General features: G+C 38.6%; 1 protein-coding gene across 6 annotated transcripts in view; it reads right to left on the reverse strand.

Moving 5' to 3' along the window:
• Nucleotides 1–21902, reverse strand: part of NCOA3 (nuclear receptor coactivator 3) — a 121746-nt gene extending 99844 nt beyond the window's left edge. For 5 of the 6 annotated variants that reach the window (XM_024128329.3, XM_024128331.3, XM_024128327.3 and 2 more), the window contains exon 1: nt 21790–21902. The gene's annotated coding sequence lies outside the window, so the exon portion shown is untranslated. Of the gene's footprint in view, nt 1–11644; nt 11809–21789 lie in introns of those variants that run through there. The other variant, XM_055089977.1, reaches the window with a different exon arrangement.
• Nucleotides 21903–27739: the final 5837 nt, after the last annotated feature.

Here is a 27739-nt window from a genome sequence, read left to right on the forward strand (position 1 = left end):
ACAAGGTCCAAATGCAGTTCTCTTGTTTTCCAAGCCTTTACTGTTTTGCTTTTGACTGGTCTGTAAAACAAGTAACACACTTTACAACCCAATGTTGAGTTCTGTGTCTGACTGAGGAATGTAATCAGAAACACTGCCAGTCATATACTTCTGACACACAGTGGACTAGTCTTTGTGTACTGTGCATCTTTAACTAAGAGCTCCTATTTCAAAATACAGGAAACATGAATAACATAAAGGAAGTTAATGCTTGCTTCCAACCTTTAGAAGTTCATCATGAACTCTAAGAGCCACAGAAGGTATCTTGGTAATGGTTCAGAAAGTGCTACTGACTGTAAAAATGTGGCAAGAGGGGCACACGGTGCACAAGGCATTTGGGAAAGAGTTCCTTCTTTTTCACCCAAAGGTCCTTCTTCTTAAATGTACTTTCCCTATCTCCTTGATAACACTTGATGCCTTTTACTTTTCTATGGCAGGCAGTTCCTTCACTCTCATACAGAGAGAAAAAACTTAATGAACCAAAATTCTTCATGTTCAACAGCTTGCAATTCCATGTGTAACATGCATTAATACAATTTTAAAGTAAGTAAATAATCTCACTAACTGAAACTATCTCCCAGGAATTCACTTAAATCCTTCCCTGGATTACTCCGGCCTCAAGCCATCTCTCCTTCCTCTGAACTCCAAAAGCAATTATTTGTACAATTTATTTAGCAATTAATCCTGCATTGCCTTGTTAAACCTCTTTCATTATTCTCTGAAATGTTGTTTAAATCTACTCTACTTATCTTTCATGTTTATTTCTCATCTCCCCAAATAGACTGTAAATTCCTTGAGATAAAAAGATAAGGCCTTATATTGTTTTGTATACACGTAAAAATACAAACAGAGTAGCTGGCACATAGTAAATACTAAGATATTTGTTGATTTAAAAAAAAGAAAAGAGAAAAAATCAGTTACATTAAGAAAACATTTAAAGCCAGGCCCACTAAGAATCTTCAAGCCAGAGCTGATGGGCCAATACACTATTTTGTTGCCCTGACTCCTGAAGCAATGTGGGGTGGTAAAAAGAGAATGGCCTCGATTTAGATCCTCTAGCTTTAGAATCTATGAACTTATCCTTTAACCTTCAATTTCTTCATCTCTAAAATGAGAATAATAATGCCTACCTATTGAAGACTCTGTGATCTTTAAATCAGAGTTTACGTAAAACTGCTGATATTCCTTATTTTAGAGATTCTTCGATTTTTTTCACTTTTTTTTATATGAGGTATAGTTGATTTACAACAGAATTTCTTAGATTTTTTTTTCATGTTTTTACATCTTTCAAATCGGAATGTGTCATGCTATTGACAATATCCCAGAGTTGGCAGTTTTACTTTTCCTTACATAGTGGTAGATAAAATAATGCATTGTATAACATGGCATCTTAAACTTGATTAAATTTGGTTAACAGCTGGTAGCTGTTCTCCTCCTTCCTCCCTCACACCCATTCATACACTATCATATGGCTGGGAAACAGCTCATGCAATAAGATGTACATGCCACTTAATCCATTCAAAGTGCCTAGCACTTCGCCATATAGTACATGCTCAATAAATGGGAACTGTTGCTACTGCTACTCTGAATTCATTCAACTAATATTTGAGTACCTACTATGTGCATGCCACCATTCTAAGCACTAAAGATATAGTAGCAGTGAACAAAATAACTCCCAGACCTCAAAGAGTTTTATTAGCACACATACTTTCCATAAAAAGGAAAAGTCAAAAAGCACAACTCAGTTAACAGATTGTCCCCAAAATTGAAAAGGCTAAGCAAAGAAAGACACTAAAACACAAAACTTCCTAGGCAACACTACCTAGATTTTCAGAGAAAATCTTACCAGAAACACAAAATGAAGTCCTGGAAGAAAAGCAGGGCATCTAAGCTTTTTTTTTTTTTTTTTTTTTGGCTTATTTAAGTAAAGGTTTGGGAAAAAGCAAGAGCCAGAACAGATGCTAAAAGTTAAAAAAAAAAAAGGGGGGGGGGGGATAGTCATCTCTAGTTACTGAAAATAAAACATAGATTTATTTGAAAGAGAGGAATTTTGGTTATTTGTAAAACACAACTCAAGGAGACAGAGAAAATTATATTTCAAAAAATCACCTTATGATATGTCAGCAAATCATTTTCTAAGCAAATTTTTTAAAAATCATTTTACATTGTCAACAAATCATTTTTCCAAAGCCTGTAGTTAAAGATTTGTTGTTAACTGTAGTTAAAGATTTAAACGTCAGATTCTCTTGGATTAAAAAAAAAAAGAATATTGATGTAAAATAAGTCTTCCCAAAAAATCTCACTCAAATAAAAGCAAAAAGCGGGGGAGGGGGTGGTAAGCATACTTGACATCAGTGGGTAGCAACAGTCTGAAAAACTATTTTTAAAAATAAGAACCCAAAGCACAGAAGTTTAGCAACATTTTAGTAAAGAGGCAAAGAACTCCTACAATCTTTAGAATGCCAAAGGCATTATAACAATTTGTTTTGCATTACATCATAATACAGTGTTATGTTATAAAGGAGACAAACATTGGTATATAGGTTATGCTGTCCATATCAAAGCATAAGCTCCTTCCTGGGCAGGGACATTTTCTCACTCATCTTTCTATCTCCAAAGAAGGTTTACGTGTATCAGGTAAGCAATAAACATTATTTAAAAAACAAGTCTTCATACTGCTGAATTCAAGAAAATACATAACATTTCATGGAAATAAAAATAATGGTATTTTTAGACAGAAAATAACTATCCAAAACAATTCATTGTGCAAAGATGCCAGGATGCCAAAGTAAAGCTAAAGCGGGCATTTACTTTAAGATTTTTCTCATATCTTGTTCTCAAGCCTGAGGAGTGTACAATTAAGCAACATTAACTGAATGCCCACAATGTATTCAGAAAGTTATGAGTCCCAGAGTAGATTCACAAATTCAGCACAGTCCAATAAAACGCTGCTCACTACCTAGTTAGGAAGACTAATACTAATGAAACAATTTGTTATATATAGCATCTTGTGGTGTATCCCAAGCGCCAAGCTGGGCAGAGCAGACTAGAAGCTTGGTGAAAGAAATAATCACGAGCTTAAATGAACAGGAAAAACACATAATAAAAGAGCCAGAATTGAACCTTGGATGGGTAGTTTGACAAGAAAGAAAAATGAAACCAAAGGTCTCTAGTCACTTAAGCCAAAAACTTTTGAGTCACCCTTGACCTCTTCCATCCTTCTCTCCCACCAGGCCCCGTCCCACCCCACCCAGCCATGCCCGGCTCTGAATCCATCACAAAATTCTGTTGGCTCTCCCTTCAAATATATACAGAATAGGATCACTTCTTATCACCTCCACTGCCACCTCCAAGGTCCAAGCCACATTACCTGGTACCTGGATTACTGTAAAATCCTTCTAATAGGTCTCCCTACCTCTTGCCCTCTTATAGGCTACTTTTCACAAAGCAGCTGAAGGGATCTCTGTAAAGCCTAATTCAGTTTATTTGCTCTCCGCTAAAACCCTACAGGGCAGGAGGTGCATGCGCAGTATGTGTGAGAGAGAAAAATGAGTGGAAAGATAGACACAAAATCTTCAATAATGGATGATGAGTTATACTGGTAATCTTTATTTGTTCTTTTTTTTTTTTTTAAGTCTTTACTGAATTTGTTACAATATTGCTTTTTTTTATGTTTTGGCCGTGAGGCATGTGGGATCTTAGTTCCCCCACCAGGGATCGAACCCGCACCCCCTGCATTGGTGTGCGAAGTCTTAACCACTGGACTGCCAGGGAAGTCCCTCTTTATTTGTACTTTGATTTCTTTACTTTCTCCTTTGTATTTTTCTGTGTTTTCCACTTAAACATGAGTTACTTCTGTAATTTAAAAAAGGAAATGCTTTAACGGGGCGGGGGAAGGATAATGATCACAAAACCTTTTTGGAATACCAAAAATAAAAAACTGCGGTGGTTCCCCACTTTGCTCAAAGTAAAAGCTGAAGACATTACAACTGCCTACAAGGTCCCCCAGTTACCTTTCAGACTTCTTCTCTTACTACTTATTCCTTTGTTCATCGTGCTCCAGCACAATGGCTACCTTGCTATTCTTCAAATACAGCAAAGGGTCTTTGCACTGGCTGTTTCCTCTGTACCCAACACTCACACCCCGCCAATACTCACAAGGCTTATTTCCTGGCCTCTTTGCTCAAATGTTACTTTCTCAGAGAAGGTTACTGGTTACCATGACTACCAATCTAAAATGTAAACCCCACAACACACACACACACACACACACACACACACACACACACACACACACGTTTCCGGTCCCCTTATGCAGCTTTTTTTCCCCCACAGCCATTCTGATCACTGGTATATCCCTAACATCTAGAGAAAAGCCTGACACATGGCTAGCACTCAGTAAATCTCTGTAGAATAAATTGAAACATGGAGGCAGAAATAAAGAGTTAAAGGATTTGGGAGAGTGTGAGGATGTCTGTGTTTGATGGTTCAAAGACTGAAAGAAAATCACTCTGACAGACGCAGAGAAACTTGCAGCAAAGAAGCCTTCCAAAGGTAAAGAAGAGACTTGGTTAACAGTGAGCAACTAGAAAAAGTGACAGACTTGAAGGATGGAAAGTTGACAAGGAAAAAAAAAAGGTTATGGGCCAGAAGAAAATTTAGGCGGAGAGGAAAGGGATAAAACAGTCGCAGATAGCATGAGGGCTGAGAAGAGGAAGTGCATGAATAGGACAGGAGGAGAGTTACAGATAGGAGAGGTCAAGAGGAAGGGTGAGACTGCACAAGGGAGGAGGACTAGATCACAGGGAAGGGGTGGAGGCCACTGTTAGGTCACAAAGCTGTTCTTGTTCAAATGTAAGACCTAACAGTCCTGAAAAAGATACACATTGTATGCCTTTATTTCCAAAACGTGACTTACAAAGTCTTAAAACACACTAAGATATGTATATCTGTTGTATCACTTTGAATGCTCAAATTCCCCACTGCAGAAATGCTTGAGTTTAAATTCATGAAATCTGAATTTTTTTATTTCATTCCTTAACACCACTGTTAGGCATTTACCATGAAAGAGATGAAACAAGGTAGAAGTGGGTGATTACAGTACAACATTTGTAATCTACTCATCATCATTCTGCTTTGCCAGCTTATAGAACTGGGCAACCTGGACTTCCCTCGTTAGGAAAAGAGCGTAATACTGTTTGCCTTTAAATTTGAAAAAGCAAAAAAAAAACACAGTTATCAGTTTTAATATAAAGCCTACTGACTCTTTGAAAAGATTAATAGGAACCTGAAATAGAAGTTAAAATGTTTCTTGAATCACACCAAGTTAATACTGAGCTTATGCAAATTTTTTAAACTTTCTTTTAATTTTCTGAGCATTCTTCACTATAGTATAAAATCCTCTAAAATAAAAACGCACACAGTATCATGACTAAAAGAATGACTTTATATATCTATATTCTCAGCTATATAATAAATCTACTGAATATTTAAAAATCAAAATACACTTAAAACTAACAGAAATTTTGGAATCAAGATTTTTAAATAACTTTGCAAGTTCAGTTTTACGGCCACGCTATCCAGGCAGAGATAAAACAAACATACAGTATGATGTGTGAATTTATGCACTGCTCACTAAAAGCTGGCCGGATGCCATTTTATCATTGATAGAGTAGCTTCAAATTCCACTCAGAGTGCAACTGCAGTTGTGCTGAATCCAGGAGTAGAAGCATGCCTGCATGTTATTACGGGAAATAGTGGAAAATTTCACAGGCTGACATCCAGAATGTCTGTGGTTCTCCTTCATATTTCTTTCTTCCTGCAAAGCAGTTATTAGACCAGTAGTTGGATTTTTTTTTTAAGCTGGAAAATTCCACTGGTTTTTTAAATGAGCCTTCTTAAATGTAAGTTGCAAAATGTTCCAAAATTCCAGCATGACAAAAAGAATAAATCAGACAGAAAAGAAGTGAAATACGTATGTTCAAATTAGGATAAGGGGACTGGTTAGTAAATTAAAGTGTCACTCTATTTGAGTAAAGAAAAAAAAGTATCTGGGAAGATACTTAGGTGATTTAAGGTTACAATAATGGAATATTAATACTAACTGTGACAAACAGCACATTGTGAAGCTGATATTTTCTCATTAGCTTATAGTGGCGGCATTCAAAAGCTAATACAACCAGTAGAACAGTTAAGCATAGAAACCATGAAAAGAAAAGACAGTACACCTTGGTAAGAAAGGAATACATTCCATACTAATCGAGGTGAGCCACGAAAATTGGGTTTTTCAGTAAGGGTTAAAGAGAGAACAATGACAAGCCTCACAGGTAAGATTCAGAGTTTTTATACAGGTCTTAGGTACCTTCTCATTAGGATTATACCAGACCAAAATATTTGATGTTTTCATCTTAATTTGTAATAATAAATGAGAAAATAGACAAGGACTTATTGTTTCATTTTTATTAAAGAGATAAAAAAATCAAGTTCCAGACTATCTAAAAATGAAAAATGACACATAACAGTTAAACACAGCAGAAAATAATTTACTATATTTAAGAATTGATATGGCCCAGGTTAACTATTTTAGCTTCTTTGCATTTATATGAATTAAGGAATGGGATCTATAATACATGTTTGTATAACTGTTCCTCAAGCTTTAAAACATTTGTTATCCCCCAAAACAACATACATATGACCAAAAACTTGAGCATCAGTACAAAGACATCACTAATAACTAATTAAGATCTGTACCACCAAAGAGAGGGAGAAAGTATCTGCAAAATACATCTGATAAAAAGATGTATATAACCAGAATAAACATGAAAAACTTCAAACAAACAAACCTTTTGGGACTTCCCTGGTGGTGCAGTGGTTAAGAATCCGCCTGCCCATACAGGGGACACGGGTTCGATCCCTGGTCCAGGATGATCCCACATGCCGCAGAGCAACTAAGCCCATGTGCCACAACTACTGAGCCTGAGCTCTAGAACCCGCGAGCCACCAACTACTGAGCCCACATATCACAACTACTGAAGCCCGCGTGCCTAGAGCCTGTGCTCCACAACAAGAGAAGCCACCACAATGAGAAGCCCATGCACCACAACAAAGAATAGCCCACGCTCGCCACAAGTAGAGAAAGCCCACGCACAGCAACGGAAGACCCAACGAAGCCAAAATAAATTAAATAATTAGGTTTTTTTTTAAAGCATTTAGCCAGGACATGAAGGCAACCTAAATGTCCACTGACAGATGAATGGATAGAAAAAATGTGGTATATATATGCGATGGAATATTACCCAGCCATAAAAAAGAATGAAATAACGTCATTTGTAACAACAGGGATGGACAAATATCATATGTTATTGCTTATATGTGGAATCTAAAAAAATGGTACAAATTAACTTATTTACAAAACAGAGTCACAGATGTACAAAACAAACTTATGGTTACCAAGGGGGAAAGGCAGGGGAGGGATAAATCAGGAGATTGCGATTGACATATACCCACTAGTATATATAAAATAGATAACTAGGACTTTCCTGGCGGTCCAGTGGTTAAGACGCCGCGCTTCCAATGCATGGGGCGCGGGTTCGATCCCTGGTCGGGGAACTAAGATTCCATATGCTGTGCAGTGAAAAAAAAGAAAAAGAAAATAGATAACTAATAAGAACCCACTGTATAGCATAGGGAACTCTACTCAATACTCTGTAATGACCTATATGGGAAAAGAATCTAAAAAAGAGTGGATATATGTGTATGTATAACTGATTCACTTTGCTGTATAGCAGAAACTAACACATTGTAAATCAACTATACTCCAATAAAAATTAGTTTAAAAATAATAACTAACATCTTACTTAATGGTGGAAGATTGAATACTTACGCCCTAAGGTTGAGAACAGACAAAGCTACCTATCTCCCCAAATTGATCAAACTGGTCAAATGATTCAGTGCAATCACAGTCAAAATCCCAATGTACTGGAAGCACTGGCCATTACAATAAAGAAAAAAAAAAAAGAAGAGGAGGCATACTGATTGAAAAGGATGAAATAAAACTTATCTTTATTTACAAACAACATGAGCACCTATGTATACAATCCTCCTAACCAAACTACCTAAAAGATACTAAAACAAGTGAGTTTGGCAAGGTTACAAGATACGAGGGGAATATACAAAAATCAATCATATTTATATATACAAACAACAAATTATTGGAAATTGAAATTTTAAAAATACTATTTACAATCACATTTTTAAAACCATAAAACTTAGTGATAAATTTGACAAAAGATTATATAAGATTGTACACTGACAACTACAAAACACTGTTAAAGAGAAATTAAAGACCCCCCAAAAATTGAGATATATATAACATGTTCATAGAAAAGAAGACAATATTTTTAAGAAATCAATTCTTCCCAAACTGATCAACTGAGTCAATGCAATCACAATCAAAATCACAACAGACATTTTGCATAAATCGATAAGATTTTAACAAATATATGGAAATGCAAAGGACCTAAAATACCCAAAATAATTTGAAAAAAAAAAAGAAAGAAAGAAAAAGTTGGAGGACTTCCCCTATCTGATTTCAAGGCTGGAGTAGAGACCGATTGAAATTTATATCAATGGAACAGAAGAGACTCCAAAAATTGACCTACACATATTTGACTATTTGAATTTCAACAAAGGTGCCAAATCAATTCAATGGGGAATGTATAACCTTTTCAACAAATGGTGCTGGAAAAGTTCAATACAATGTAGCAAAATATGAACCTCACCCCTTATCTCACACCATATACAACAATTACCTCAAATAGGTCAGAGACCTAAATTTAAGAGCTACAACTATAAAACTTACAGAAAAAAAATGAGAAAAATCTTTAGCAAAGATTTCTTAAATGCAACACAAAAATCAATAAATTGAACTCCAGTAACAATTAAAAACTTCTACTCTTCCAAAAACACTTATGAAAATGGAAAGACAAACCACAGACTCAAATATTTCTAAAACACATAACCAAAAAAGGTTTTGTATCTGGAATAAAAGAAGTCTTACATCTCAGTAAGATAAACCCAACTCAAAAATGGGCAAAAGATATGAACAGACACTTCACCAAAAAAGATATACCAATGGCAAGTAAGCACATGAAAATATATTCAACATCATTAGTCATTAGGAAAACTCAAAGCCACAATGAGCTACCACTATATACCCACTAGAATGGCAAGCATTAGGAAGACGGACCATACCAAGTGCTGATGAGGATGTGAAACAACCTGAACTATCATACACTGCTGGGAGAAATATAAAATGGTACAATCGTGTTGAGAAACAGGTGGCAGTTTCTTAAAATTTTTAAATGTTAAACATACACTTAGCATATAACCCAGCCATTCAATTCCTGGACATTTACTCAAAAGTAATGAAAGCATTTGTTCACACAAAGCCTTGCAACACAAATGTCATAAAAGGTCTATTTTTGATAACCAAAAACTGGACACAACCCAAATGTTCATCAACAGGTGAATGGATAAATAACTTGTGATATACCTATACAACGCAACAGTACTAAACAATAAAAAGAAATGAAACTATTAACATATGCAACATGAATAAATCCCAAAATAACGATAAGTGAAAGAAGCCAGCCTCACCCAAAGAAAACGTACATACTGTTATGTATAATTCCATATATTAAAAGTTCTCAAAAATACAAGCTAATCTTTAGTAACACCAAGCAGATCGGTAATTGCCTGAAGATGGGGAAGGGATGGATTACAAAGGGATACAGGAGGGATCAGATCTTGGACTTCAAAGGTAACAGGTATTTCCGTTATTGTAATTATGACGGATTCATGGGTAGACATAAACATCAAAACCCAAATTGTACAATTTAAATATATGCAATTAATTAATTGTCAATTACACCTCAAAGTTGGAGAAAAAAGGAAAAAAGCAAACTATAGTGATAGAAAGCAGAACAGTGGATGACTGAATACAAAACCCCAAACAGGACTGAATGCAAATGAGCAAGAACTTTCTGGGGTGATGGAAATGTTCTGTATCCTGATTGTAGTGATGGTAAAACCGTTTACATTTATCAAAACTCAAGCTGCGGACTTCCCTGGCGGCACAGTGGTTGAGAATCTGCCTGCCAATGCAGGGGACACGGGTTCGAGCCCTGGTCTGGGAGGATCCCACATGCCGCGGAGCAACTGGGCCCGTGAGCCACAATTACTGAGCCTGCGCGTCTGGAGCCTGTGCTCTGCAACAAGAGAGGCCCCCTCTTGCCACAACTAGAGAAATCCCTCACACAGAAACGAAAACCCAACACAGCCATATATAAATAAATTTAAATCATATGGGCTTCTAAGACCTCTGCTTAAAAAAAAAAAAAAAACTCAAGCTGCACATTTAAAATGATTGAATTTTATTATAAGTAAATTACACCTCGATAAAGCAGATTTCTAAAATTTAAAACAGCATACCCAAATGTTATCTAGGTACATTTTAAACATCTTTAAATATACTAAAAGGAACAAATATATATAGTTACAACATATTATAGTCTATCACCTCATTAATCTATGCTACCAGTTTGACATCCTAATTGGTTTTTTTTTTTACATTTTTTAATTTTTATATTTTTTAATTTTATGTTAAAGAAAAACAAAAAAGCACTAGAAGAAACACATGAAAAGATTTTTCTAATTTCTCAAACTAAAAAATTTGATGCCACAACAAACTACTCAGAGATGAGGAAATCAGGCACTTCACACACTGCTGGTGGATTTGTCAATTGATACAACCTCTAAAGGGAGCAAGCTGCAATATCTATAAAAAGTTTAAATTCACAGTCTTTAAAGTAGCATTCTCCTTCTACAAATTTTTATATACTTCATAACAAAACACGAGAACAAAGAAACATGTATGAATACACTTAACAGCTTTGTTTGTAATAATATGAAACTGGAAAAATTATGATATATCCATACAGTGGAACATTGTGTAACCATTCGAAAGAACTTAGTAGCTATAAATATAGACATGAAACCTCTCCAAGATCATTTTAAAAGTATACAGTCCAGAATAGGGCTTCTGAGTGCCAGTTACATTGGTGTTCATTTTATGAAAATTTATCAGACTGTACTGTGCACTTTTCTGAATGTATATTACACTTCAATATAAAGTTTTCCCCAAAACATGGGAGAAATTCATTAAACTTAAAGTTTTTAAGCACATGCATTTATATGCCTAGAGTAACAATGGTTGCCTCTGGGCAGGGGATAGGGAAGTCAGCTGAGGAAGTTGCCTTACTTTCCACTGTATATCCTTTGGTACCTTTTGAATTTATCCCATGTGCACCTGTTACATATTTCAAAAAATATTTCTGAACTGAGACCATCTGCAACTGTATCTATGTATGAGTTGGGTTTTTTTTAATACAGAAATAAACTCGAGGCAGAGATGGATTTAGGTCCATAATAGCTCTTCATAACCGAATTTCAAATTTTATACTCATTACAAGTTTCATCTTCACTGTCTTTATAACCAGTAAGCAGTTTAAATTTCAACCTAGAAAATAAATTTAAAAAAACTCACCTTTTCTACTTTGAATAGGGTTTTGTGTATGACTTCATCTGAAGAAGAAAAAAAGGGCTCTGCATCGAAAAACCCAGACTATTACATGAGATCATGTACATGCAGCACAGAACAATGTCCAGACACACAGGCAATCGATAAATGGTAGCTTTTATCTTTCGTATCTAAGAATATGAATCAGAACACAGGGAAGAGAATTTTATTGGGGTAAGAGGGGAAAGGTAGAGCAAAGGAGACAACAGAAACTAAAGTATAAGATATACTGATACGGGAAATTCCTTGGCAGTCCAGTGGTTAGGACTCCGAGCTCTCACTGCTGAGCGACAGGGTTCAATCCCTGGTCAGGGAACTTGGATCCCACAAGCCATGTGGCACAGTCAAAAAAATAATAATAAGAATAAAGTTTAAGATATACAGATAGAATTAAGGAGATGATGCTGGAAATGTAGATTAGAGCCATATTATGAAAGGCTATGGGAACTCCATGGGAGTTCAGTTTCAAACTCTTAGACAAAGAACAGAAGATTTCATGCCTTCAAGCAGTCAAACAACATGAAAGGACAAGCTTTTCAAAGATTAAATAAGAAAGAAGAAACAGTCACTCTCATGGACAAAAGGTGAGAGCATTAGTATAACCTCTCTGGAGGTAACTGGGTAAGAGGTATTAAAGTTTTAAATGTACATTTCTTTTGATTCAAAAATTTCATTTCCAAGACTTTTCTACTAAGACATACTCATACCAGCACACAGATCTACATACAGTTCACTGTAGCATCATTCAAAATAATAAAAGATTGGAAACAGCAATGAGGAACTGGTTAAATAAATTATATCCATTCATACAATGGAATATTATACAGCCTTTTTAAAATATGAGATATAGAAGGCTCTCCAAGTTCTTTTGCTAAATAAAAATAGTGGGAGCTCCCATTTGTTAATTAAAAATAAATAGGGAGGAGGAAAGAACAGATAAAAAGAAACTAAAGAGACATCCATAATCCCATGTACAGAATTATCCTCTAACAGTAGTAGCCTTGGTGGGGGCGGGGGGCAGGTTAGCTATAATGACCAAAGACCTAGGGGTACCAGGAGCCTTACTTTCACTTTTTCACATACATTTTTAAATGAAATTTTGAAAACATAATTTTATGTTAAGTAAACACAACAGAATAAAAGAAGTGGGCAAGGGAGAAGATTAGAAGCAGCAATTAGTTCCATTCAGATCTACTCCATCTCCTCCATGAAGTTTCCTTAACAATCCCAGCTGAAAATGACCTTTTCTTCCTCTGAACTTCTGAACCACTTTATGTTGCTGCAACTATGTTTTTTCAATTATACTCATTTCTCAGCTAAATTATAAACTCCTAGATCACAAAGGGATTTTAATGCCCACAATATTTAACACAATTCTTTGAAGAACAGTGGTACTGAAGAAAAACATTTGAGCAACTTACAGAAGGGCTGCTCGGTCCTAGGGCAAGTGGCAAATAAGAATGTGGTATTCTAAGGCCCAGACACGATTTATCTGGGCCAACTCTTCGAGGGAGACCTAAGTCCCAAGCAAACCGTTAGGACTCTAATTTTATCTCGATTTCCAGGTAGAAAATTTGACTTGAGAGTTGAACTCTAGAAACTTTCACATTCAAACACCAAGCATTTGGGGGGCACTTAAAGTGAGTATCACTGAAAAGAGGATTTTAAAAGCTTATAAAAGTAATGGTCCCTATCTCAAAGAATACAAAGAATAGACAATTTGACGGAATCCGTCCTACCAATCAATAAATACTCACTCTTGGGCTTCCCTGCTGGCGCAGGGGTTATGAATCTGCCTGTCAATGCAGGAGACACGGGTTCGAACCCTGGTCCAGGAAGATCCAACATGCCCCGGACCAACTAAGCCCATGCACCACAACTACTGAAGCCCCACGTGCCTAGAGCCCATGCTCCGCAACGAGAAGCCACCACAATGAGAAGCCCACGCACCACAACAAAGAGTAGCCCCCGCTCGCCACAACTAGAGAAAAGCCCTCACGCAGCAGCTAAGACCCAATGCAGCCAAAAATAAATAAATAAATTTTAAAAATAATAAAATGAAATAAAAAATTTAAAACTCCCTTAAAAAAATAAAAATACTCATGCACAGGAGATAATTAAGATTATCTTAATTAAGATATATAATTAAGATATATTAATCTTAATAATTAAGATTATCTTCAGGAAATAAGAGTTATATTTTCAGTTGTGGTAGTCTGGGAAATTTACTTAAACGAGACAGGATCTGAGCCGGGCCTTATGACCAGACTAGATAGCAAGGGAGAAGAGCAGAAAAAAATCAGCATGACTGAAACAAGGGGCAACAAAAGTGGGAAAGATTGATTTTTTTAAAAAAAAGACTGTGATAAGAACTGAACATTAGGTTAAGGAATTTGGATTGTACTCTGCAGATTTTTAAGCAAAAAATGTGATCAAAATGTTTAAAAAGTTTCAACTGGCAGAATAGGAGTAGGGAAAGGGCAGAGACTAACTGGAAAGCTATTACAGTAATCTAGAAATAAAGGGTCTGGACTACTTTTAGAAACTGAAATGAAAATATATTTAAGAAAAATGTATCGATAGGAGTCTACAAAAGCAAAATCATTTATTCAATACCATAACTGAATTTTTTATATGAATTTATTTTTTTTAATTTATTTTTGGCTGCGTTGGGTCTTTGTTGCTGTGCACAGGCTTTCTCTAGCTGCAGCAAGCGGGGGCTACTCTTCGCTGCGGTGCGCGGGCTTCTCACTATGGTGGCTTCTCTTGTTGCGCAGCACGGGCTCTAGGCATGTGGGCTTTAGTAGTTGTGGCATGCGAGCTCAGTAGTTGTGGCTCTCCCACTCTAGAGCACAGGATCACTAGTTGTGGCTCTCCTGCTCTAGAGCACAGGCTCAGTAGTTGTGGCGCACAGGCTCAGTTGCTCCACGGTATGTGGGATCTTCCCGGACCGGGGCTCGAACCTGAGTCTCCCGCATTGGCAGGCAGATTCTTAACCACTGCACCACCAGGGAAGCCCCCATAACTGAATATTTAAATAATCAAGTCTTGAAATGTTTCATCTCTGCACTCTTGCTAATGATTTCCCACCAAGAGGAACTGTGCTCTCTCCATAATAAAATCATAGTCATTCTTCAAAGCCCTGCATCCTGATCACCTGGTCCCTTTCCTCCACTGAACTTCTCCAAGATCTTTACAGGCGAAACAGATTACCTTGTTCTGAAGTGATGTGAGTACCTGATTGATTGTGTGCACTTGGAGGTCAATACCTTTTTAACTCTCAGAGTGCCTTAAATAGTACAAGCTTAATAAACACTGATTAAGTATGTGTGTTTATGGGGGAGTGGGCAGCAGCCAAGCAGTAGCCAATTAAAGATGATTGAAGCTATAAAAAAAAAAGATCGAAGCTTAAGGCCTCATAGGTAAGAGAACAGTAGAATGAAAGTCAGTTTTAGGAGTCACATGTGGGAGCTATTTTGTACTATGGTTTAAAAAAAGGGAGACTGAAGGTACCGGGCAAGTTCATGATTTCAGGTTCACCTAATTTGGGGCCCACACACCTAAGGCTTCCACCATTCTAGATGTGGTTATGCACTTTGAAAGTAGCTTCCTGAATTAACGTTACTGGTTCCCAGTGAAATTATGTGTAAAACTTAATACAGTAATAGTCCTGTCTCATATAAAAAGATACCACTGACCCTCCAATAGATGCAATGTGTGTGTGGAGTTATTTTGCTCACTTAGTGAAGTTAGATTTTACTAGATGCAGCCACATACTTGCTCTGACAGCAATGGAGCCAACTCTTGGATACGATGAAAGTACTGTCATAAAACACTACCACCACCAGGCAGGTAAAAGAGGAGAGAGATGAATCTGGTTGGAGCAGAAAGTGTGTAAACTAAATTTAGACACAATCTGGTTAAGAGAAAACTGGGTTATCCTTAAAGTATTTTCAAATACAGTTGCCAAATTTCAATCTAGAAACAAAACCAAGCTGATGTAGCTACTCTACAGAGTGACTTAAATTCAATAATCCATTTCACTGATGACAGCTTTACTGAGAGTAAAGAAAATATGACTTCATTTTCTTACACCAGAAGGAAGAGGTTGAAAAGTCTCTCCCTCCCGGCCCCCAACACACACACACACACACACACACACACACACACACACACACACACACACACACACACACACACACACACACACATTTTGCCCTTGTAGCATATATTACTATGGTGAAGTCAGGATCTCAAAGTCATCCTGTCCCCAAACTCATGAGTCAGCACAGAAATCTGCATCTTCACACCATTATCTGGCATAAACTGCTCAATCCATTTAATATTTGACAAAAAAAAAATTTTTAAGGCCATTCTACATATCTATACGATGTTTTAATTTATAGGATTTCTAATACAAGGAACCTTGGAAGATCATATACTCCACCTCTTTGTGTTATAAATTTAAAAGCAGACCTAGAGAGGTTGATTTGCAATCTCAGAGTACAAACTTGCAAATTATTCTCAAACTCCTCACTGGTACTATTCTTTTCAAAATAACAAGCTAACAAATGATACCGCTCAGGTAACAAAGGGGGAAATATTTAAAGGTTTTCACGTGTAGAGTTTTTTTTTAATTAAAATTGTTTTAAAACTGAGCATATGATCACACTGCTCTTTCCACCAATAACAATTAACCCTCATTTATTAAAATGTCGGTTTTGGACACTCAGATTTTTATAAACATTTCCTCTAAAAGTAAAAATTACTTGGTTTTAGATTTCACTTAAACAGAAGAGCAAAGAATATTTACTCTAAAAGTCTCCCCCTTCCCCTTTTCTTGTATGTTAAAACCCTTTCTTCCCCTTCCCCAAGCTTTCTCCTCTTTTGTACTCAAGTTCTCAAATGCACAAGATGGAGGAACAATACCACAATACAACTGCAGGCTTCCTGCCTACTAGTCAGTCATTATTCTTAAGACTTGAGAACTTTCAAAACCCTGGTTGGGTTGCTTTGAAATTCCCTCTTTCAGATTCTCCCTCCTTCATGGGACATCTATTTAAAAGAATGACTTCAAAAATGTCTTGCTGCACCCAATCAAAATGTTCTAAGCAAACTAAAAATGTTAGCTTTAGATAAGAAGGTAGGATGTAAATGCCTTAAGTTTGACAAACACCAATCTAAAAGTAGAGGACAGAAAGAAAAAAGTGTATTTCTGACCAAGCATAAGAACAGTATTTGTCTCATATGTTTATTAACCCTATTTCTGAAAAATTCCACATTTATATGGAAGAATCTTAAAGATTACATTACCATCTCGTTCTTTTTAACAATACCATATAGAAATCTAAAGGTCTAAAACTACAATGAGCCAAACAGAAAAGGGTTACCTTAATTATTACTGACAAAGAATAGTTCACACTAAAATGACGTATATTTTATTTTTAAAAGTTTTCAGGGGCAGAAATAAATGACCAGCAGCAGTCACCTGGAAACCTGGGGAATTTCCCATTTCCTACGACCACACTTGGATCGTGGCAGTAGTACTTACTAATAAACTTATTTGGTTGTTGAGATAAACTAATGGAGCTACTCTAGACAGAGACATGGGGGGAGGATGGGGGATAAATTATCTGCTCAACTCACAGTGGGTTCCTTTTTAAAGGCAAAAGCATTAAAAATGAAGGTGAAACACGCTGGCTCATGAGTAACAACTTGTCAAATTGTTACAATAAAGTTTGCCATAAGCAACAAATAAAAATTTTTCCCACATCTCTAACAAAAACAAAAAGACCAATTTATTTCAAACAATATTCAATAAAGCTCAATCCCAGTACAACAAAATAATTTAGCTAGTCCCCTGGAGTTTGTTATAATGGGATTTAACCTGTACACTCAACGTTCAATTAACCATGAGGCTTATCCTAATTGAGGATTATGCTGACTTCTGCAGTCCTTTCCCATCTATCCATCTACCGCTCCTACTCAGCTGCCATAGCTACCAAAAGCAAAGCCGCAGGGAGCAGCAGATTATCCATTACTATGTGATACCCAGGCCAATATTCTATCATGTGGATGATGAAGAGGTTAAATTTAGTAATCTAGTCAGCCTACTTTCCAAAAAGTGAAGTTTCATAACCCTCACTTGCAGTCTCTAACTAAAGAGATTAAAAATTTCTGAAGAATTCCTTCATATGGGAACAGCAAAGTCACACTCTTTCCTAGAACATAACAATAAAAAATATTAACGGAAAAGAAAAAATAGGACACTGATGTTCCTAATGAAAAATAGGAAAAGGGACAAACAGGAAACACTAGTCCATTTGCTCTTAGACCATTCTTTGAAATAGGTAAAGCCTCTGTGCCAGTTAGGTCAGACTTCTTTCCTTTTCCTCTAGGCCACAAAGTTTACTACACAGGTAGTTAAATAAACCTTTATTACTGTAAATTGACCTAGACCGAAGAACCTACCAAACTGAGTTAATGCTGACGAAATTGGGAACTGGCAGTATGTAGTCTAAGATTATCCGGTTTGTGGATAAATCAGCCTTCTAGACACTGCAGGTCTTCCTTTCAACGCCTGCTGTGTATCTTCTGGCAATTTTCCTGTTCATTTAACAACTTTCCACCAGAAGGTAGGAAAGGGAAAGGCGATTAAATTCAAGTCAATTCCATCATTTGTTAGGGAGCTGAAAATAAGGTTGGGCTCTAGATAAATTACATCCTTAACCCAAAATAATCTTCTCCCAGAAACCCTGTCAGAAAACCAATGGGCCAAATGAATTTACCTAGCTATCATTAACAAAGTGAAGGAATAAACCTCATTACAATCGAACCCCTCCTCCACCTGAACTGTAAAGGGTTCATTTTGTAATCCCCTCCCCCACCCCAAAAAGCACTCATAAAAGAAAAGAAAATGCCTACTTTTTACTGCAGCACTCAACCTCAATGCTATCCCTGAGAATCTAAACTAACATACACTCACACCTATTTCCTTAAAGTGTTGAACTAGGAGGAAAAAGAAAAGTTAACATACATTTCCAATACTAATTTCCTGCTCCCAGAGCTTTAACCACCCAATAATGCGAAAAAGGAATATTCTACACCACAGAGTACAGTAAATTCAAACCAAACTGGGACAGGTACTCCCTAGCTTAACCTTTGAGAAACTCCAGTTCCTCTTCAATCGTGATCAACAACTCTTGTTTTTCTAGTCCTAGGTAGCATTTAAAGAGTAACAATTGTGTTAAATTGTGGTCACTTGGCTGTGTAGACAGTCACTGGAGGCTATATTCATTCTAAACTTGCAACAAATTAAAAGTTTTCAAAAGTAGTCCACATCCTCTGGCCAAGGCTTGAAATTATATAGTCTAAAAAAATTGTAGAAAGAAACCCTAAAGCCGTTTATTTTGACACCAATTAGGGATAGGACAATAGTAGTTTGGGTTTTTTATCTTACCCTATTGTCCAAACTAAAATATAAGTCATTCTTCTCAAAAACCTACAAGTTAAAAGGAACTATTCTATATAGAATTATACTACTAATGCTCAAAGGACTGAATTTAAAAGAAAAATAAGCCTTTTTATCTTTAATATGTCCCTGACATAGTAAGAAAGTTTACTTCAAATGACCAATCAAGAAGGCATTGGTAAGTAATCATTTCAGCAACTATTTTTTATTTACATGACTCCTAGAAAAAGGGTCCAGGGTCCAACAAAACGTTCACTCTTTATTGAATGAATTCTAATTTATTTGCTTGGGGGTGGGGGGTGGCGATGTATAGAAATACTTTCTATATGGGGAAAACACAGCATACTCACTTTCAAAATATATTTAATATAATCCCTAACCCCCTAATCTTTAATATCATTGAATTTTTTTTAATGAACAGTTAGTGTTGATAAATTTAAAACCACCATTCTAAAACATTTTTTTTAATCCTGTTAATTATGCTACAGTTGTTATGCATTTTCAAAGCCTCTGTAGTGAAGGAATATTTTATGGTAGAAACATTTCCTATACCTGCTCTAGAAACATTACAGCTTCCCACTTAGTCCACAATCCTCCTGTCCAAAATGTACTTGTATATACCAGAAGCTATGCCTTTTTTTTTTAATGCTGATTAGACAGTTAAGTCATTTCTATCGATACATAAAATTCCCCTATAATTTAGGATAGAAGGCCATCTAGATTACTGCTCATTTAAATGCAGAACCTGAAGCAACCTCCAGTAACAGAAGCTATAGTGTTTAATATCATTTTACATGTTACAGAGGCTTCATCTTACATACAAACAATGAACCCTGGCAGGGTTCTTCACCCTAAAGCCCCACAGATTGTTATTTCCTTAAGGGTGCTAATAGACAAGTTATTTCCTTAAGGGTGCTAATAGATAAGGCAACATAAGCAATAAGTTTGGAAGAGCTTTTCTAATCACCATCAACAATTGTTGAAGACAGTAAAGGGAAAGCAGTATTCCCACCCCATCTTCCCTTTCTTTGGTTCATTCTTTTTCCCTGCTTTTGGTATCCAACAGGGGTGTGTTTCGAATGAAAATTCTTTAATTATTCCAAAAACCAAGAATACTCTAGAAACCAGTAACAGTCGTTGCCTCCTGGGAATGGGAACTGGAGGGTTTAGAGTAGCACAGAGGCTCGTTTTTCTTTTTGTACCCTCCCAGTGGTTCCTAGACCAGTTATATCGGGTATAACCTATCCTAAACTAACAAGCAATAACTGAATTTGTTTTCAAGAACACAGACTTACAGATTTCCATTTAACATTTTGGTTTATGCGGCAATCACAAGACTTACGATTTTTTTTTTCCATCATCCTCTAAATAACCTGCTGCAACAAATAACTGATGCGTTCCTGCAGCCAGGGACCAGTTAGGTGGATCCAAGACCAGGCGTCTGAATCAAGGAGATGCAGCAATCTCACTCAATACTACCAGCACTCTCACTCATCTCATTCAACTCCATTTCAAACCGCTGCAGCAAGACAGCTGGTACTCGCCTTCCTGTTTCTTTACGGTACGGGCTTAATAACAAAAACAGGTTGGCTTTGAAGCGCTGCTACTCAAAAAGTGCAAGAAGGAAGTCTTCACATTCGGGAAGGAGAGAGGAAAAAAAAAAAAAGTTCCGACTTCGAGAGCATTTCAGACCTTTCGTGTCTTTCCATTTGAGAAGCCCGAACTCCTCCTGCTAGTGAGATTTCGAGACGATGCTCTCTGCCTCTCACAGCTGCTCTTTTGGTTAACTTTTCCACCCTGAGTGCCCTCAAACTGCCTAGGAAGCAACTAAGCCCTCCAACTACTCGTGGGTTGTTTTTCTAAAGCATGTGCAAGACAAACTACTTAAACCATCACAAATTGAATCAATGTACGTAAGAAGATTAGAGATGGAGAAGAGAAAAAAAGAGTAATAATAAAGACAGCCCAATCCCAAATTTAATTCACTAACTTCCACTTGCCATTTCCCAGCCTTCACACCCGAGGGAGCAAAATGCCTTTTTACTGAGAAAAACTGCTGAGAACCTACCCGTGCCCAAAATGGAAATCCCGCAGATAATTCGCGTTAAAATATTTAAAATGCCCAAGTGCAGGAGGAAACACGGCAACAAAATCCAACCCGATTCTCAGTACTACTTGGAGGCTGGGCTGGGGGTGAGTGGCCCCCTCCCCCTGATTCTTCCGAATAACTACGAGACGCCGAGGCAGCGGGAGGAGGGGTCTCGGGGAGCTTTCAAAAGCACCCCAAGGGCTGCGGGAGGATAAAACTTTAGGGACAGGAGGGAAAAGTGGACCCCCGCGGTCCCCACCCAAAACTCCTCGGGGTGACCCCTCCACGCGGGGACCCCCTCGCACTCCCAACCCAGCTGCCGCCTAACCTCGACACCCCTCCTCCGGCCGCGGGCCGTCCCCAGGCTGCGGGAAAGCGGCGCGGCCCCGACACCCCGAAACTATCTCCGCGCACCCCCCGCACGGCGCGTCCCGCAGCGCCTCGGCGGAGCCGGAGCCGCCGGCTCGCCGCAGCCCGGGAGACTCGCCCTCTTCCCTCCGCCTCGCACTCCACCCCCCTGCCCGCCGCCGCTCTTCCTTTATCTCCACTCACCGTCCGCCGCCATTTTCCTCGCAGCTCAGCTTTAAATCGGAAACTCGCCGCTCAGCGCTCAGCCGGCAGCCGCTCCCGCAGCTGCCGCCTCCGCCGCCGCCGCCGCCGCCGCCGCCGCGCCACAGACTCAGCAGCCGCGGCCGCCGCCGTTGCTGTGGAAGGGCTGAGGCAGTAGCCGCCGGAGCCGAGGCGCGGGGGCCGCCGGGATATGTAGTCTCGCGGCCACGCCCAGCACTACCGGTCCCAGGGGGCCTTGCGCGGCCGGGGCGCTGGGTGGTCCCGCCCGGTCAGGCTTCCGTGGCGCGAGGGCGTGGCCGAGTGGACCCTGGGGCCGCTTTCGCTCACTTACCACCAGGGGCCCGCGGCGGGGTCCGGGAAACTAAGTGCAACCCTAGCCTTGCCCTTAATTTTTTCATACTTGTTTTTGTCCAGTAATATCTAACATTTATGGAGAGTTTATTGTCTGCCAAGCACTGATCCTCAAAACAAGCATCCCTTAGGGACCACTATTAGACTCAGTGTTCAAATGAGCAAACTGAGGCACAAGGTCAGAAGCCACGGGGCTGTTCATTAGATGCTAAAGTCACTGGGTGAAAGGTTGTTGGGCAATAGTATATTCACTATTTATTCAGTCCCAAAGTATAATATCAACCCACGGAGTACACAGCACCTACAAAGGGGAACAGCTGGCTTTGCACTGGGGCGATCTGGCAGACAACACCTTAACCAAGCGATCAAATCACCAGTCACTATCACTTAGCATCACCAATAATGGATCAAACTGAAATTATGCGTCTTCTGATATGATGCAGTGGGGAAAATGTAATGCCCCCTCTGTAGTATTCTTGCCAAAAAACAAAAAAAGCTAACCTGAACATAACTATGAAAAAAAACAATTAGGCATATCCAGAATGGTGAGGCATGCTGCAAAATGCCTAGCCTGGACTCGTAAGAATATCCAAGCATGAAACGTGAGAACCAAGTGCAGGGCTTCCCTGGTGGCGCGGTGGTTAAGAATCCGCCTGCCAATGCAAGGGACATGTGTTCGAGCCTTGGCCCTGGGAAGATCCCACATGAGGCGGAGCAGCTAAGCTCGTGCACCACAACTACTGAGCCTGCGCTCTAGAGCTTGCCTGCCACAACTACTGAGGCTGCATGCCACAACGACTGAAGTCTGCGCGCCTAGAGCCGGTGCTCCACAACAAGAGAAGCCACTGCAATGAGAAGCCCGCGCACCACAACGAAGAGAGAGAAAGCCCACGCACGTCAACAAAGACACAAGGCAGCCAAAAATTAAAATTAATTAATTAATTATTTAAAAAATGCAATAGGTGGGTCTTGGCTGAATCCAGGTTTTGTTTATTATAAAAAGGATTTTGGGGGGAAATTTTAATATGGACTGTATACTAGATAATAATATTTAATCAGTATTAAATGTCTTGAGCATGACTAGAATAAAATAAATAACCACTTGCTAGCTCCACCACCGCCATTTCCCACCTGGACTACTACAGTAGCCTCCTCACGGTTCTCCCTGCTTGCATTCCACTCTTTCCCCTGGAGTCTATTCTCAACATAGCAGCCAGAGGGATCCTGGTAAAAACCAAGTCACTTTATGTCTGTCTTCCAAACTCTGCATTTACCTGAAGAGCCCCATACATCCTGTCTCTGCCCTCCCCTCCCCCTTCTAAGCACATCACCTACTTCTCATCCACTCATTACTGTATTCCAGGAACACTGGACTCCTTGGGGTCCCTCCAACATACCTAGCACACTCTGGCCTCAAAGATCTTGCATTTGCTATTTCCTCTGCCTAGCTCATTTTTTTCCAGAAAATCCAAATCACTCAACCTCCTCCATGGTCATTGTCCAAATGTCACTGCTTCAGTGAGGCCTTCTCTAATTTCTCTATTTTAAATTCCCACCTACTCCAATCCCAGTTTCCCCTACCCCTCCTCCTTGCTTCATTTCTCTCTGTAGCACTTTCTATCATTGGAAACACCATGTAATTTTGTTTATGGTGCTAATTATCTCTTTTCCTCACTAGAATGAAAGCTCCGTGAAGGTAGGGCTTTTGTGTCTTTTGTTCTCTGATACATTCTTAACACCCACAACAGAGCTTAGCAATAGTATGGATGCAGTCAATATTTGCTCATCAAACAACAGATACCAAGTACCATGTTATATGTTGAGAATCCAGAGATGAAATACTAAGACCCTGGGTGACCTTTCACCTGCACAACTGCAGCTGTCCCCCAGCTGCTCTCCTTGCTTCTCCCATTAGTCATCCTATAAGCCACTCCCCCACTCAGTAGCCAGAGGGATCTTTCAAAAACCATACATTAAATTATGTCACTTCTTGGGCTTCCCTGGTGGCGCAGTGGTTGAGAGTCCGCCTGCCGATGCAGGGGACACAGGTTCGTGCCCTGGTCCGGGAGGATCCCACATGCTGCAGAGCAGCTGGGCCCGTGAGCCATGGCCGCTGGGCCTGCGCGTCCAGAGCCTGTGCTCCGCAATGGGAGAGGCCATAGCAGTGAGAGGCCCGCAAACTGCAAAAAAAAAAAAAAAAATTATGTCACTTCCAACCTGAACATGCTCCAATGGTGAAACTGCACAACACAGAGTGGGACTTGAACCCACGAGCTGGGACTTGAACCTAGCCAGAACCCATTCTTTTTTTTTTTTTTTCTGGACTTTTGTTTGTTGGAAGATTTTTAATTACGGTTTCAATTTCATTACTTGTGATAGTTCTGTTTATATTTTCTATTTCTTCCTGGTTCAGTCTTAGAAGGTTGTGCATGTCTAAGAATTTGTCCATTTCTTCGTGGGTGTCCATTTTATTGGCATATAGTTGTTTGTAGTAGTCTCATAATCCTTTGTAATTCTTCAGTGTCAGTTGTTACTTCTCCTTTTTCATTTCTAATATTATTGATTTGCGTCCTCTCCCTCTTTTTCTTGATGAGTCTGGCTAAGGGTTTATCAATTTTGTTTCTCAAAGAACCAGCTTTTAGTTTTATTGATCTTTGCTATTGTTTTCTTCATTTCTATTTCATTAATTTCTGCTCTGATCTTTATGATTTCTTTCCTTACACTGACTTTGGGTTTTCTTTGTTCTTTCTCTAGTTGCTCTAGGTGTAGGGTTAGATTGTTTGAGATTTTTCTTGTTTCTTGAGAACCCACTGTCTTTTAATTGAGATCACACACCTGGTCTCAGGACTTAATGAAGCTCAGGTTCTTTATGTTTCATCACAGAAAGAATTTAGTGAAAGACAAAGTGATAGGTAAGAAGTGGATTTATTTATAGAGAGAAACACACTCCACAGACAGAGTGTGGGCCATCACACAAGGTGAGAGGCCCCAAAATATGGGATGGTTAGTTTTTATGGGCTGGGTAATTTCATAGGCTAATGAGTGAAAAATTATGTCACTTCCAACCTGAACATGCTCCAATGGTGAAACTGCACAACACAGAGTGGGACTTGAACCCACGAGCTGGGACTTGAACCTAGCCAGAACCCATTCTTTTTTTTTTTTTTTCTGGACTTTTGTTTGTTGGAAGATTTTTAATTACGGTTTCAATTTCATTACTTGTGATAGTTCTGTTTATATTTTCTATTTCTTCCTGGTTCAGTCTTAGAAGGTTGTGCATGTCTAAGAATTTGTCCATTTCTTCGTGGGTGTCCATTTTATTGGCATATAGTTGTTTGTAGTAGTCTCATAATCCTTTGTAATTCTTCAGTGTCAGTTGTTACTTCTCCTTTTTCATTTCTAATATTATTGATTTGCGTCCTCTCCCTCTTTTTCTTGATGAGTCTGGCTAAGGGTTTATCAATTTTGTTTCTCAAAGAACCAGCTTTTAGTTTTATTGATCTTTGCTATTGTTTTCTTCATTTCTATTTCATTAATTTCTGCTCTGATCTTTATGATTTCTTTCCTTACACTGACTTTGGGTTTTCTTTGTTCTTTCTCTAGTTGCTCTAGGTGTAGGGTTAGATTGTTTGAGATTTTTCTTGTTTCTTGAGAACCCACTGTCTTTTAATTGAGATCACACACCTGGTCTCAGGACTTAATGAAGCTCAGGTTCTTTATGTTTCATCACAGAAAGAATTTAGTGAAAGACAAAGTGATAGGTAAGAAGTGGATTTATTTATAGAGAGAAACACACTCCACAGACAGAGTGTGGGCCATCACACAAGGTGAGAGGCCCCAAAATATGGGATGGTTAGTTTTTATGGGCTGGGTAATTTCATAGGCTAATGAGTGGGAGGATTATTCCACCTCTTTTGGAGAAGGGGCAGGGTTTTCAAGGAATTGGGCCACTGTCCACTTTTTGGCCTTTTATGGTTAGCCTAGGAACTGTCATGGCGCTGGTGGTTGTGTCATTTAACATGCCAATGTGTTACAATGAGCGTATAATGAGGCTCAAGGTCTACTGGAAGTCAAATCTTCCACCATTCTATTTCTTCCTGGTTCAGTCTTAGAAGGTTGTGCATGTCTAAGAATTTGTCCATTTCTTCGTGGGTGTCCATTTTATTGGCATATAGTTGTTTGTAGTAGTCTCATAATCCTTTGTAATTCTTCAGTGTCAGTTGTTACTTCTCCTTTTTCATTTCTAATATTATTGATTTGCGTCCTCTCCCTCTTTTTCTTGATGAGTCTGGCTAAGGGTTTATCAATTTTGTTTCTCAAAGAACCAGCTTTTAGTTTTATTGATCTTTGCTATTGTTTTCTTCATTTCTATTTCATTAATTTCTGCTCTGATCTTTATGATTTCTTTCCTTACACTGACTTTGGGTTTTCTTTGTTCTTTCTCTAGTTGCTCTAGGTGTAGGGTTAGATTGTTTGAGATTTTTCTTGTTTCTTGAGAACCCACTGTCTTTTAATTGAGATCACACACCTGGTCTCAGGACTTAATGAAGCTCAGGTTCTTTATGTTTCATCACAGAAAGAATTTAGTGAAAGACAAAGTGATAGGTAAGAAGTGGATTTATTTATAGAGAGAAACACACTCCACAGACAGAGTGTGGGCCATCACACAAGGTGAGAGGCCCCAAAATATGGGATGGTTAGTTTTTATGGGCTGGGTAATTTCATAGGCTAATGAGTGGGAGGATTATTCCACCTCTTTTGGAGAAGGGGCAGGGTTTTCAAGGAATTGGGCCACTGTCCACTTTTTGGCCTTTTATGGTTAGCCTAGGAACTGTCATGGCGCTGGTGGTTGTGTCATTTAACATGCCAATGTGTTACAATGAGCGTATAATGAGGCTCAAGGTCTACTGGAAGTCAAATCTTCCACCATCTTGGACTTAGTTGGTTCTAACCAGTTTTTGCCGTGTCCTCAATGGCTATGTCATTCTTTTAGAGGTTGTGCCCTGCCCCCTTCCCTCCTGTGTCTCATAATCCTTTGTAATTCTTCAGTGTCAGTTGTTACTTCTCCTTTTTCATTTCTAATATTATTGATTTGCGTCCTCTCCCTCTTTTTCTTGATGAGTCTGGCTAAGGGTTTATCAATTTTGTTTCTCAAAGAACCAGCTTTTAGTTTTATTGATCTTTGCTATTGTTTTCTTCATTTCTATTTCATTAATTTCTGCTCTGATCTTTATGATTTCTTTCCTTACACTGACTTTGGGTTTTCTTTGTTCTTTCTCTAGTTGCTCTAGGTGTAGGGTTAGATTGTTTGAGATTTTTCTTGTTTCTTGAGAACCCACTGTCTTTTAATTGAGATCACACACCTGGTCTCAGGACTTAATGAAGCTCAGGTTCTTTATGTTTCATCACAGAAAGAATTTAGTGAAAGACAAAGTGATAGGTAAGAAGTGGATTTATTTATAGAGAGAAACACACTCCACAGACAGAGTGTGGGCCATCACACAAGGTGAGAGGCCCCAAAATATGGGATGGTTAGTTTTTATGGGCTGGGTAATTTCATAGGCTAATGAGTGGGAGGATT

Source organism: Physeter macrocephalus, chromosome 14, assembly GCF_002837175.3.
Source record: "Physeter macrocephalus isolate SW-GA chromosome 14, ASM283717v5, whole genome shotgun sequence".
Taxonomy (NCBI): Eukaryota; Metazoa; Chordata; class Mammalia; order Artiodactyla; family Physeteridae; genus Physeter; species Physeter macrocephalus.